The following is a 13,789-nucleotide window of genomic DNA, read 5'->3' as shown; positions in this document are numbered from 1 at the left end:
TTTACATCATAATTCTATTTCCAATTTCAGACATATTATTTTCTTTCCATATTTGTCATCTTCAACTTATTTTTTTCTTCCTACGTCAACAGTTATCATTGATTGCCCCTTCAAAGTTAAACCGAATTATCATTTCATATTCCATCGGTTAGTCTATTTTACTATAAGTCGCATGCATCCTCGAATTCAGGTTTCACATAATAAGCATTTAATTTAATTAATTAATTATCCACAATTGATACTGTTAATATAATTCCCTTATATCTTAGTTAACTACATACCATTAACAATATTAACCCATTTAACTTTAATCTACTAATATATCCCTTCCTTCCCTTCCTCCTTCTCTAACCATTTTCTTCTGGTCTCTCAAAATGTTTGTTAGGTGTAATGTTTGAATGCAGCTTCCTGAGCATTTCTGTTGCCATGAAAGCATTTATTTTTGGTGCTCGCCGACGGGCACACAAAGCTGAACAGACAACAATTGTCGAGGCGTTCTTGGTGTCAAATGAAAGATGCAAAAAATAATGCAATGCTCTCCATATTTTGCATTTGGCGAAGTCTTTATCTGGAAATGTTCTCCCGTATATCACTTGCACAGTTGTAATAGACAATTTTTCCTCCACTCGGTGTAGGATTTTTTTTTTTGCCCATCCTTAGCACAAGGTTTTCAGGTAGTCCTTGAATTATGGCCCTTGGTTTTGCAATGGTTCAAAGTTACAACAGCACTGGGAAAAGTGACTTACATCCAGTCCTCGCACTTACAACCATCACAGCGTCTCCCTAGTCGCACGATCAAAATTCGTGGACTTGATAATGGGCAATGAAGTTACAATGGCTGCAGCATCCTAGGACTCATTTGATTAGCATTTGTGACCTTCCAAGCTATGTCTGATAAGCAATCAAGGAAAGGAAGCCAGATTCACTTAATGACAATGTGTTTAACAAACTTTGGCGACTCACTTAACAACCCTGGTGAAAAAAAGGACCTAAAATGAATTGTGTGACTCACCTAACAACTGCCTTGCTTAGCGATGAAAATTCTGGTTCCAATTGTGGTTGTAAGGTGAGGACCACCTTTGGAATTCCACCCTTGGAATACCACATCCAGTTTTGGTCACCACGATGTTAAAATGATGTTGAGACTCTAGAAGAGTGTTGGCGAACCTTTTTTGCATCGAATGCCGAAACAGGAGCAAACGTGTGTGTGTGGAGCACCGGAAACAGGAAAAGCACCTCCCCAGCGCATATGCACAGGAGCACCAGAAACAGGAAGAGCAGTTCCCCACCACGCATGTGCGTGCTGGGAAGCTGAGCTTCCGGTTTCCGGCATGCATGAAGACTAACTGGCCGGCGTGGATGTGCATGCCGGAACTCGGAAGAGCAATGGGCAATGGCTGGCGTGCCTGGAGAGATGGCTCTGCATGCCACTTCCAGCACACGTACAATAGGTTCGCCATCATTACTCTAGAAAGAGTGCAGAGAAGAGCAACAAAGATGATTAGGGGACTGGAGACACAAATATATAAAGTTGGAATTGGTTATGTCTAGTTTAATGAAAAGAAGAACTAGGGGAGACATGATAGCAGTCTTCCAATATCTCAGGGGTTGCCCCAAAGAAGAGGGGGTCAAGCTATTCTTCAAGGCACCTGAGGGTAGAACAAGAAGCAATGGGTGGAAACTAATCAAGGAGAGAAGCAACTTAGAACTGAGGAGAAACTTCCTGACAGTTAAAACAATCAGTGGAACAACTTGCCTCCAGAAGTTGTGAATGCCCCAACACTGGAAGTCTTTAAGAAGATGTTGGACAACCATTTGTCTGAAATAGGATAGGATTTCCTGCCTGTACAGGGGTTTGGAGTAGAAGACTCCCAAGGTCCCTTCCATCTCCGTTATTCTGTTATTCATATGCCCTTAGTGACTCTTTAGCTGAGACATAGTCAGGGAATAGCAGAGGCGCAAGATAGTACTGTAGGTATGATTTAGTGTCACACTGTTGAATTATCAGAGGAGAATTTGTGTGCTGTGGGCTGTGGTGCAGAAAACAAGCCGTGCCTGAGAGCATCTTGAATTACTCTTGCAAATCAGTAACCAGGGGAACTGCCACACAAAACAGGGAAAGAGTAATTGGTTCTTTGTTTACTTATTCCATTTCTACAGCCGCCCATCTCCGTCAATGACTCTGGCTGCCTGATTTAGTCCTTGTTAGGTTAAGATACTGATAGTAATATAGTGGAAAGCTTCAGCAGATAAGCAATACAGGTAATACTGAGCTACATCTTACTGCAGGGGTGTCAAACTGGTGGCCAATGGGCTGGATGCATCATGTGCAAACCAGGTCCACGCCAGCTCTGTGAAGGGGGGAAATTGTTGCAAAACGTCACATAACGGCAACGTGACGTGGCAAGTTTGACACCCGTGTCTTAGTGCAATAGGTCCAATTTGCTCCATTGACCGACCATCTTTAGCATGCATTTGATTTTATATTTCCTTGGACTACCAAATGCAGAGTCTCAGGGCAACTCGCTGGGGCCCCCTCACTGTGGGGCAACTTAGCTCAAGATAAGTGCACTCTAGATCCTTTCCTCTCTTAATATTATTAGTAATATACTGTATATTAATAGCAATAGCATTTAGACTTCTATACCGTTTCACAGTGCTTTTACAGCCCTCTCTAAGTGGCTTACAGAGTCATCCTATTGCCCTCAACAATCTGGGTCCTCGTTTTACCCACCTCGGAAGGATGGAAGGCTGAGTCAACCTTGAGCCTGGTGAGATTTGAACTGCCAAATTGCAGGCAGCCTGCAGTTAGCAGAAGTAGCCTGCAGTACTGCACTCTAACCACTGCGCCACCAAGGCTCATAATATTATGATTTATAATATTATCCTGTAATTACTGCATGTTGAGTTGTCCCATGGAAGCTGGCTATGCGAATCGGCTTTGCTGCAGCGAGTTGGTGGCAGTGATTTACCCTTTGGTGAGTTGGCTGTGGGGAGTTCACCGCAGCGAGGTGTCCTACTCCGCCAAAGAAATATATAGTAGAAGTTACTAGCCTCAGAAATAAAGGCAGGCGGGAAATGAGTGTTCTTCTTCAACCCCTCCTTGCTTTGTAACATACTCACCTTTTACAACTAGCTTAATTGAAAGAGAAAGGCCAACGGAGGTGGCTGATCACCATATTTTTCGGAGTATAAGACGCACCAAAGTATAAGACGCACCAAGATTTTGAAGAGGTAAATTTTTTAAAAAAGTTTTTGCACTCTGCAGGCCTTACTCTGAAAAATAATTCTCTAGCAACTGGCATGTTCCTACCATTCCTTTATAAAATGAAAGAGTCATACGCTGGTGGGCTTGTGCAGTCTTTTTTTGCCTCATCTTATCTTGTTGTGTCTTGCCTTTTTTATCTCTTCGCCCCGCCCCCCCCCCCTGTTGAATACTCAAGTCACGGTCACCTCCACAATAAACCAGAGGGTTATAAATGCACACCCTGGCTGGGTCGAGTACTGATTGTTTTGTATTCAGGCACACAGGTGCTCAGGATGCAAAGGTTTGTAATTACGCCCTGGGAAAGATGGGGAAACAGCAAAGGAAAGGTGATCGTGACTCAGTGGGAACTAAAAGCTAACCATCCCTCTAAGTGACTAGGAGCATGGAAGAGCTGGTAGTGATTCAGTGGGAACCCAAAGAGCTAGCCAAAGGCCAGGTTATGGAAGGAGAGGGATGACTCACGCATCATGTTGAAAGCAAGCGCTCAGGAACGATCGGTATGCCGGCATGCAGTGGGAAACGATCCTTGAGACGGCTGGATTGAAAGCGATCAAGAGTGCCGTGCACAGCGAGAGGGCTCTTGTCATTGGCTCCCCTACATGCCTCTTGCCATTGGCTTTCTGCCAGAGCAGAGATTGGCTCATTTGCTCCTTTAAGCATTGCTGGCTCTGCAGCATCTTTGGTTGGTAAAATGAGGACCCAGATTTTGGGGGTAATATGCTGACTCTGTAAATGGCTTAGAGAGGGCTATAAAAGCACTGTGAAGTGGTATATAAGTCTAAGGACTATTCCTTCCTTCCTTCCTTCCTTGCTGTGGTGGCGCAGTGGTTAGAATGCAGTACTGCAGGCCAACTCTGCCCATTGTCTGGAGTTAGATCCTGACTAGCTCAAGGTTGACTCGGCCTTCCATCCTTCTGCGGTTGGTACAATGAGGACCCAGATTGCTGGGGGCAAGAGGCTGACTCTCTAAATAGTTTAGAGAGGGTTATAAAGCACTGTGAAGTGGCATATAAGTCTAAGGACTATTGCTATTGCCCTTCCTTCCTTCCTCCCTCCCTCCCTCCCTCCCTCCCTCCCTCCCCCCTCCCTCCTTCCTTCCTTCCTTCCTTCCTTCCTTCCTTCCTTCCTTCCTTCCTTCCTTGTGTGGTGGAGCAGTGGTTAGAATGCAGTACTGCAGGCCAACTCTGCCCATTGTCTGGAGTTCGATCCTGACTAGCTCAAGGTTGACTCGGCCTTCCATTCTTCTGAGGTCGGTAAAATGAGGACCCAGATTGTTGGGGGCAAGAGGCTGACTCTCTAAATGGCTTAGAGAGGGCTATAAAGCACTGTGAAGTGGCATATAAGTCTGCTAAGTGCTTATTGCTATCTGCAGCTCTCACTGAACTTTATTGACAAGTGACAAGAACACAGGTTGCCCTCGACATACGAGCCCAACGAGCCGAATTTATGTTGCTAAGTGAAACATTTGCTAAGGGAGTTTTGCCCCCCATTTACGACTTTTCTTGCCACATTCCTGAAACGAATCGCTGCTGTTGCTAAATGAGGAATTCAACGGTGGATAAGCGAACCTGGTTTCCCCATTGACTTGACTTGTCAGAAGGTCGCAAAAAAGGATCATGTGACCCCAGGAATGCTGCAAACATCATAAATGGGAGTCAGTTGTCAAGCATCCAAATATAAATCACGTGGCCACGGGGATATTGCAAGGGTCCCGAGTGTTTAAAAGTAACTCACCTTTTTCAGGGCCGTTGCAACTTCAAACGGTCACTAAGCGAACTGTTGCAAGTTGAGGACTACCTGCACCCAAGAGAATGCACATAGAGAGGACTGTTGGTTTGAAAGAGAGGCAAAAGAGGCCATCTGTGTAAAATTGAACAACAGAAGGGGAGGGATAGGACATCATATATCTCCTGTCTATAACGCAGTCCAGTGTTTGCAAACCTTTTCGGCACGAAGTGCATTAAGTACAGAAACGGGACCGCACCCGAAGACCAGGTGGCCAGTCTTCATGCATGCACCTAACGGAAGCCAGAAGAGCAGCTGCCTGGTGCGTGTATCCTGTTCTTCCGCTTTCCCGCACTCCCGCCTGCGTGAAGACTAGCTGGACGGTGCGCTGGAATCCGGAAGAATGGAATGGGTGATGGCTCATGTGTCCAGAGAGATGGCTCTTGCGTGCCACTTCCTCCTTTCCGACATAGTCCTTTTAGAAGTTCCAAAAGGTTGCATAAACAACTCACCTGGTTCAGGTCACCTTGAGGGCACAGATAACACCCCCCCCAAGTGGCCTCAATGGCTCTCAGAGAGAGCGCGAACGACCAGATGGCTGCAAAGAAATAGGATCCTTCCATTCCCGCCCTCCCCATCCTGTCAGAACCGATCCTTCCACCCAGGGGTGGGTTTCAACTTTTTTTACTACCAGTTCAGTGGGTGTGGCTAGATGGGGAGTCATGTGACTGAGTGGGCGTGGCCAACTTGACGTCACTCACACACGCACACTCAGTCACATGACCCCCCCCCTCACCCAGCCATGACCACCGAAACGATGGCGAAAAGTTTTGACAGGGGAGGGGCTCCATCCTCACCAGAGCTAAGGGAGCCCCTGCAAACTACCCAGTAAGGGGAAAAAAAGGTTTTTGTCATCCCTGGACCTCAGGGACAGTCTGGGGGAAGGCAAAAATGACCCCATTTTTCAGGGGGGGGGGGAAGGGTAGGAAACGAGCTGTTTTTCACACAAAAACAGAGGCATTTTTGCCTTCCGCCAGCCCTGCTGAAGCCTGCAAAGTGCTTCTGGAGGCTGAGGAAAGGCAAAAACGCCTCTGTTTTTGCAAAAAACAGCCCACCTCTCTGGGACTGGCATGCACACACCATTAAAAAGGGGGAAATTTTACATTTTTTCAATGAAGATTCTTCTGCGCATGTGCACAACAGAATATAAAATTGGCGGCGCCCGGGATAGAACCGGTACGGTAATGTGTCCAGTCAAGTTACTACCTATTCAGCCAAACCAGTAGAATCCCACCTCTGCTTCCACCCCCACCCACCCCCACCATCTTGCCAGAACCGATGAAGCTTCTCGGATGAGAATCGAAATGTCTCCGAGGGAAAAAAAGAAAGAAAGGAAGTCCAGTTTTTCCGTTTGAAAAAGCACCTTTGAGAGAGAACCGTGACCTGGAGGATCTCAGACTCTCCGTAAACAAGAGGAATGTTTATTTGCTGAGATCCAGATGGCAAGGTCACTCAGGGTTAGGTTTTGGGCTGCGTGCACAAATAGTCCATCAGAGGGAAGCAATTACTGTCCCCTGGCTGGAGATGTGAAAAATAGAAACGCAATTTTGTAACAGGCGTAGATTTATCCCTAACAATAGAGTGCAACTATGCCTCTTTCGTTGTTTTAATTTTCTGATGAAACCCCAGGTGGTTTTATTATTGATTGCTATACTTAATGATTTCAGTGGAAAGCTGTTTTTATTCTGCCTGCATTTATGTGGTTCCAAGTTTGGTTGGAATATATTTAAAGATTGAATTGTTGTTCGTTGCGAAACCGTGTCTCACCCATTGCAACTCCATGGATAATGTTCCTCCAGGCCTTCCTGTCCTCTACCATCCTCTGGAGTCCATAGAAGCTCACTCCGACTGCTTCGGTGACTCCATCCATCCACCTCATTCTCTGACGTCCCCTTCTCCTTTTGTCCTCCATCGTTCCCAGCATGAGCCTCTTCTCCAGTGATTCCTTCCTTCTCATTAGGTGGCCAAAGTATTTGAGTTTCCTCTTCAGGATCTGGCCTTCTAAAGAGCAGTCAGGGTTGATCTCCTCTAGGACTGACCGGTTGGATCGCCTTGCAGTCTAAGGGACTCGCAGGAGTCTTCTCCAGCACCAGAGTTCAAAGGCCTCCATTCTTTGGCGCTCAGTCTTCCTTATGGTCCAACTTTCATAGCCATACATTGCAATTGGGAAAACCATCGCCTTGACTCTACGCACTTTTGTTACATATTTCTCTGGGCATGGCTTGGTGAGGGGGTCATGTGACTGAGTGTGTGTGAGTGACATCAGGTTGGCCACTCCCACTCAGTCACATGCCCCACCCCATTTAGCCATGCCCACCGAACCAGTAGTAAAAAAAAGTTGAAACTCACCCGTGTCCTTGTTAATCCCAAAGCTGCATTTTCAAGAGGCAACTGGACTTTCTTGCTGTTGTTGTTGTTTTCTTGTTTTTTCTTGGGGTTTTTTTTGGGGGGGGGGACCTGGAATGACTGAAAATCTCTACAGACATTCCTTGTTTATGAATCTCTTGACATAATTTTATCCTATTTTTCTTCCATGAAATTCAGCATGGAAATCCGTGTTTCCTAGACCTTCCTCTGCTAATCTTTTTTTTAAAAATCCCTGTGACAACCCCAGTGTGTTTGGCTGGATTAAAGGGACCAGCCCAACTACAAGGAGGAGGGGGATTGAAAACTGGATTTTCAAACCCTTTGCAGAAGCTCTCATCTCTACAATAGAACACATTGGGGATGGTAAACAATTTCTGCTGTGACTTAGCCTGAATCCACACATCCCATTGAGCTGTGTGTAAACATGATTTTTTTTGAATAAAACTCTGTTCAAGTAGCCCATGACTTACAATCATTCATTTAGTAACCATTCAAAGTTACAACGGCACTGAAAAAGTGGCTTATGACCATTTTTTCACACTTAGGACCTGTAGGAAATTAGCACCCACCCCTCTCCTAGAAAAATGAAATATCCTGGGAAATATTGAATATTGTATTTCCCTGGATGAGAAATGGGGAAACATGTTTTTAGGCAGGAACAGACTCACTCTTAATAGCTCCCACCTTTGTTAATGGGCCATTTTAAAAAGCCTGGTCGGTCTATTCTACATAACAAAGATCCCTCCCCTTCAGCTCCAGGCTGATGGGATTAAGGCATGACAGTACTAGCCCTTTACCCAACTCACCACATGGCATCTGGGAACTCAACCAAACTTGGACTCAAAGCACAGCCTAGAGAGTTGCCCCTGCATGGCCCCATGGGAGTCTGACAACCAATCAGAATACATTTGTTATACAGGAACAGGAAACAGAGAGGAGGGGCCAAACAGAGTATAAAAAACCCAGCAAGTCCCCTCTCTTTTCTTCTTCACCCAACATCTGGAAGTATGTGATTCCCCCTTTTCTGTTCAGGAGCTCAAGCCATGGGATCCTGTCCACCATTAAACCATCTTTCCAAGCAGCCTCCAAGTTTCCAGTGTCTTTTTCCCCCCACTTGGAACTGAACCCAGATTGACATTTCTTCCACCAGATCATTGCGGCATCCTCATGGTCACATGATCGAAATGCAGACTTTGGGCAACTGACTCGTACTTATGACGGTTGCAGGGCTCCCGGAGGTCGTGTGCTCCCATTTTGCGACCTTCTGACAAGCAAAGTGAAGGGGGAAGCCAGTTTCACTTAACAGCCATGTTACTAACTTAACAACTGCAATGATTCACCTACGAATTGTGGCTTGAAGGGTCATCAAATGAAGGCAAAATGGATTTTAACAGCTGTCACGCTTAGCAGAAGAAATTTGGGGCTCAGTTGTGGTCATAAGTCGAGGACTACCTGCTCCTGGAGTTACACATCTCAGGGGTTGCTTCATTGTGTTGCATTAAATAAGCGAAAATGGTTGGGTTGCCACAAAGTGCTTAACTCAGCATCGTAGACCAACAGAGTCATCATCTGCTTTGCACATCATCCCACACTACCGTTTGTTTAACTACTAGGGGTTTTGAATAAGCCACAATGGTTGACTTCCCGTTGTGGGTCAAGGCGTAAATGATATATTTAAAAAAACCACAGTGGCTGAGTCAAAACCAAACTGACTCTACTGTAGCTTTGTGCAAACTCTGCACCCCAAGTGCTCCGTCTCCACCCTCACGCAAACATTATCCAAAGACTGGACCTCAACTGATTTCCAGTCATTTCATGGGCCCTCAGCCCTAAACAAAATGCCACCAGTGGTTATGCAGTCTTTTTGCGTTCTTTAGAATTATTTATCAGTAATTTAGTAGAAAAAGGGAGGGAGGGAGGGAAGAAGGGAGAGGTAATGGGAAAGGGGGAGGGGGAAGGGAGGAAAAGAGGGAAAGGAGGAAAGGGGGAGAGAGAGAGAGAGAGAGAGAGAGAGAAGAGAGAGAGAGAGAGATGTTATAGAAGATAGTTAAATAGACAGACAGACATATACTGTAGAAGACAGACAGACAGACAGACAGACAGACAGACAGACACTATAGAATCATGATGGCAAGCCTATGGCACACGTGCCACAGGTAGTACATGGAGCCATATTTGGTGGCACACCAGCTGTCAACTCCAACGCGCATGCACACGCTGGCCAGCTGATTTTTCACCCTTCCAGAGGGCCAGGGGAGGCCGTTTTCACCCTCCCCAGGCTTCAGGAAAGCCTCCGGAGCCTAGGGAGGGGTCTGGGGGGAGGACACGTACGCATGCGCAGGTGGTCGGGAAGATTGATTGGGCATGCATGCGTGCACAATTTTGGCATGCCATAAGAAAAAGGTTCGCTATCATAGGTATAGGGTTTCCTGCCTAGGCAGGGGTTGGACTAGAAGACCTCCAAGGTCCTTTCCAACTCTGCTATTGTATTTGTATCACTGCTGTAGAAGATAGTTAAATAGACTGACTGATACTGTAGGTAGGTAGGTAGGTAGATAGATAGATGATAGGTAGGTAGGTAAGTAGGTAGGTAGGTAGATAGATAGATAGATGATAGGTAGGTAGGTAGGTAGGTAGGTAGGTAGGTAGGTAGATAGATAGATAGATGATAGGTAGGTAGGTAAGTAGGTAGGTAGGTAGATAGATAGATAGATGATAGGTAGGTAGGTAGGTAGGTAGGTAGGTAGGTAGGTAGGTAGATAGATAGGTAGGTAGGTAGGTAGGTAGGTAGGTAGGTAGGTAGGTAGGTAGGCAGGCAGGCAGGCAGGCAGGCAGGCAGGCAGAGTAAATGATAGCTAGCTAGCTATCATTTATGGAGATGGATGGATGGATGTTAGCTAGATGCTGTTGTGGGGAAAATAGGAAGAGGAAGATGTATTGGATATGCTCACCACGTTGACTTATTTGTAAAAAAATAATAAAGGCAGGATGCAAACAAACAAGTAAACCCAAAGTCTAAAAATGAGGCCACGTGGCTCTCTGATGTCCTTCAAAACAATATTGTAAACTGAATATAGCCAAGTAGGACTGCATGGATTAGACTACGCTTAGCATCGTAGGACAATGACAAGTGGAAAAGTTTGAATGACATAAATCTTGATTAGTGCCTGGCTCAATATGTTGTATGAATGTGGCCAATTATTATGGTTTTTAATATATATGTTGTGAACCTATCCCATTCAGTTAATTCAGTAAAACGTGATTACATAGATCAGGGCTGTCCAAACTTGGGAACTTTAAGATTTGTGGACTTCAACTCCCAGAATTCCCCAGCCAGCATGCTGGCTGGGGAATTCTGGGAGTTGAAGTCCACAAGTCTTAAAGTTCCCAAGTTTGGACACCCCTGACATAGATTGTTGGATGTTACAGTGCAGAAGATTCAAGCAATGGCTAATCCTTTTTTTAAAAAAGAACTAGCCATAGGGACTCCTTGATTTAAAATCACAATTGGGACAAGGATTTCTGTTGCTAAGCAAGACGGTTGTTGAGTGAGTCACACCCAAATTTTATGACCTTTTTTTGGCCACTGTTGTTAAGCAAATCGCTCTGATTGTTCAGCTACTCATGTGGTCGTTAATCAAATCTGTTCCCCCGTTGCCTTTGTTTGTCCAAAGCCAGTTTGGGAAGGTAGCAGTTTGTAACTACATGACCCCAGGATGCCCCAACCGTTGTACATACATGCCTGTTTCCAAGCACCTGAATTTTGATCATGTGACCATGAGGACATTACGACGGTCATAATTGCAAGAAGGTTGTAAGTTGCCTTTTTTCAGTGCCATTGTAGCTTCGAGCAGTCAAATGATTGTAAGTCCCAAAGGTGCATTTTTCTAGAGGCAACTGGACTTTCTTTGAAGACATTTCACTTCTCATCCAAGAAGCTTGTTCACCATCCAGTCAGAGCTGAAGAAGCTTCCTGGATGAGAAGCGAAACGTCTTCAAAGAAAAACCAGAAAGTCCAGTTGCCTCTTGAAAAAAAAAAAAAGCACCTTCGGGACAACCATAGATAAATGGTTGTAAATCAAATACTACTTGCATAACAACTTGTTTTAGGTGAAATGTGTTAGGTTCCTCTATTTTGGGCTTTTCAGGACTGTGATGAGTGCAAATAACATACGCCACAAAGATGAGTAAGACAATTGGTTGCTGTAATGCCCTGGGAACTACAATTATGGGTGTCCTTTGAAGAAATACGGAGAGGTGCATGTCATGTCCATGCTATGGCTGAGCTGTTGGGTTGATGCTGTAAGAGCCTTGTTTCATAATAGTTACGTGGGAGTAGAAAGACCAGTTTATTATGTGTGGGTATGATGTGTTTTGACAGTCTTCCAAAGTGCCTTCTTTCGTTCAAACCTCTCTTAATTTAACATTTCCTGGCACTCCAAGAACTCATGCAGCACGTCGATATCCAAAGAATAAACCAGGACAGGACAGAAGATACGAAGGGTAAAAAATACTTTTGAACCCAGAGAAATAGAATAGAATAACAGAGTTGGAAGGGACCTTGGAGGTCTTCTAATACAACCCCCTCCTTAGGCAGGAAACCCTGCACCACTTCAGACAAATGGTTATCCAAAATCTTCTGAAAAACTTCCAGTTTTGGAGCATTCACAAATTCTGGAGGCAAGTTGTTCCACTGATTAATTGTTCTAACTGCTAGGAAATTTCTCCTTAGTTCTACCATGTTTCCCTGAAAATAAGACAGGGTCTTATTTTCTTTTGAACCTCAAAATAAGCGCTTGGTCTTATTTTCGGGGAGGTCTTATTATTTTTGAGGTGCAGGAGGCAGCGAGCGTGGTCACCTCATGGCTGCTGCTGTGTTGCAATATTTTCGTGGAGGGCTTATTTTTGGGGGAGGGCTTATTTTACCACATGCACTCAAAAGCCCGATTGGGCTTATTATCCGGGGAGGTCTTATTTTCAGGGAAACAGAGTAAGTCTTAATTCTAAATTCTAATCCTGCTTTTCAACAAACTGGGCCTAATTTTCAAACCTATTCTAAGGGTTTGGATTTGATAGATAGCCATTATAAGGTAGTGGTTAAAGGGCTGGAGCAGGAAGTCCTCAACATAGGACCACAATTGAGCCCAGAATTTATGTTGATAAGTGAGAAATTTGTCAAGTGAGTTTTGTGCCCCATTTTATGACTTTTCTTGTCACAATTGTTAAGTGAATCACTGCTGTTGCCAAATTAGTGACACAGTTGTGAAGTAAATCTGGCTCCCATATTGACTTTGCTCGTCCGAAGGTTGCAAAAAATGACCCCAGAACACTGCAACCGTCCTAAATGTGAGACAGTGGCCAAGCATCTGAATGAAAAATAACGTCAGCATGATTTACCGTCGTGCGACATGCTGCAACAGTGATAATGGTCATAAGCCATTTTTTACAGTGCCGTTGTGACTCTCAATGGTCATTAAAGAAACAGTTGTGTCAAGCACACCTCCTTCAGCAACCAAGAAAGAAACCACTCAACTCCATTTGTAGAATTAAGAGTAATTTTACTGGTTATGAAAAGATAGCAGCGAAGTAAAGCAAGGTCTGAGGCAGAAACGCGCAAAAGCATACACATCAAACATTTGCCCAACACCCTTCCCCCAACAACCCCCACCCCATTGCCCAATCTGCAAATCCCTTTGGTGTCAGGTGGGTGCATCTCCAAGAAGCATCATCAGTTTGGAATGCAGGACGGTTGGCCTTGACCAACTCCAAACATCGGCCATCAGCATGCGCAGAAGATGGTGAGAACAAACACTCCCTTTTTAACTAACCTCCTGTACCAATTATTCCCCATCCCAAATACCATGCCCCCCTCCCCGTTTCTATGGCAGCCAAAAGCAAGTAGCGAAGCAGAGGCTGACATTGTTGTAAGTTGAGGACTACCTGTAGAGACTTGTCCTTCCCAGGTGAGAAAGCCTCATGGGTAACTTTGTACCAGTAACTGTATTTTTCAGAGTATAAGATGCGCCAACATTTGGAAGAGGCAAATTAAAAAAAAAGGTTTTTGCACTCTGCAGACCCCCCCCCCCAAAATGGCCCATTTTTCACAAAAACGGGCCCGGTTTTTGCCAAAAAAGGGCATGAATAGCCTTTAGGAGGCTTATAGAGTGCTCCTGGGGGCTGGGTGGGCAAAAATGAGCAAAAATGGCCTGGTTTTCATTCATTTTTGCTTTCCCCAGCCTCCAGGAGCACTCTGGAAGCCTCCTAAAGGCAGGGACGTGCGGTCAGGGGAGGCAAGGGAGGCAGAGCCTCACCTCTCTTCATGAAATAATAGTATATAATATTATATACTATATATATATATATATATAT

General features: G+C 44.9%; 1 protein-coding gene across 2 annotated transcripts in view; it reads right to left on the bottom strand.

Annotated features, from left to right (window-relative positions):
• Positions 1 to 8,353, bottom strand: part of RHOBTB2 (Rho related BTB domain containing 2) — a 52,106-nt gene extending 43,753 nt beyond the window's left edge. The window contains exon 1 of one of the 2 annotated variants that reach the window (XM_081961421.1): positions 8,227 to 8,353. The gene's annotated coding sequence lies outside the window, so the exon portion shown is untranslated. Of the gene's footprint in view, positions 1 to 7,402; positions 7,618 to 8,226 lie in introns of those variants that run through there. The other variant, XM_081961423.1, reaches the window with a different exon arrangement.
• Between the last annotated feature and the right edge of the window lie 5,436 nt (positions 8,354 to 13,789).

The sequence above is a fragment of the Natrix helvetica genome (genome assembly GCF_964273705.1).
Source record: "Natrix helvetica genome assembly, chromosome: 8".
Taxonomy (NCBI): Eukaryota; Metazoa; Chordata; class Lepidosauria; order Squamata; family Natricidae; genus Natrix; species Natrix helvetica.
This window is presented reverse-complemented; position numbering and strand designations above follow the sequence as displayed.